This window comes from Nestor notabilis, unplaced genomic scaffold, assembly GCF_000696875.1.
Source record: "Nestor notabilis isolate BGI_N333 unplaced genomic scaffold, ASM69687v1 scaffold11953, whole genome shotgun sequence".
NCBI lineage: Eukaryota > Metazoa > Chordata > Aves > Psittaciformes > Psittacidae > Nestor > Nestor notabilis.
The window spans coordinates 153575-154600 of NW_009921667.1; positions in this window are offsets into that span (position 1 = coordinate 153575).

A 1026-nucleotide genomic window follows, 5' to 3' on the forward strand; every position below is an offset into this window, starting at 1 on the left:
CCTGACCACTCTGCTTCTGCATTATGGAGTAGATTAGAAACTGCCAGTGCAAAGGTTGCTTATTGTCCCTGAATCTGCTGTCACTGCACCTCTATCAGCAGCAGAGGCATCTCCCTTTCTTACCATCAGTGTAGGCACCTTTACTGTCTCTTCTGCAGTGCTCAACAGCTACAACACCTTGAATCTCAGTTCATTTATTGCTTTCCCAGGGCTAAATTCAACATTACCATATCTTATTAAAAGAGAAGCTTTAAAGAGTAGTCCTCTCTCACTCATCATCCTGTCTTGTGGGATTCAGTCTCAAGGCTGTGCAGGGAGGTGGGTTGTACCTGTATTGTGGAAATGCAGTAACATGCCTTCTGCATGAACCAGGGGGCTAGGCAATGATATTACACTCACAATAATATTTCATTCAATCAGATATAGGTACAAGAGAGGACCGTGTATTAAAATGAAGGGGAAAAAATTATTAGCTAGAAATTGGTTTCAAAAACAGAGCCCCAACACAATTGTATTCCTTCTCTCTTGGCCAAACCCTAAAACGCTGAGAGTCAACTCCTTGACTGATATAAACTGTAAAAGTTAATGTGGCCATGATGCTCTGTGAGCAAGTTCTGGCTTGTATTAGCTGTGAGCCAGTGTAAGCCCTCTGAGAGCCAGGAAATTACTTCAGCTTCTAATTGAGATCTTTATCTGGCCCCTAAAGAGTAACTGTAGTCTATAGCATACAGCTAATAGTTTTATTAAGAACTGTTCAGTTCTCCTGCTACTTTAGGGGAATATTATTGCAATAGATGGGTATTTTACCACTAGAGGCAGAGGAGAAAATCGCTCCCTAAACCTTTCTAGATGCTGAAATATCCTGGTACATGGATGCCTACTTATAGCAAGGCACTGTATGCTGAGGAGCAGCAGGATAAGGTGAAAAGATATATCCTAATTCAGATAACTGGAGGGATTGGCATTACATGAAGATCTGGCCTAGGGTAGAACTGGATGTCTGCCCAAATTATTGACTCCTGCTGA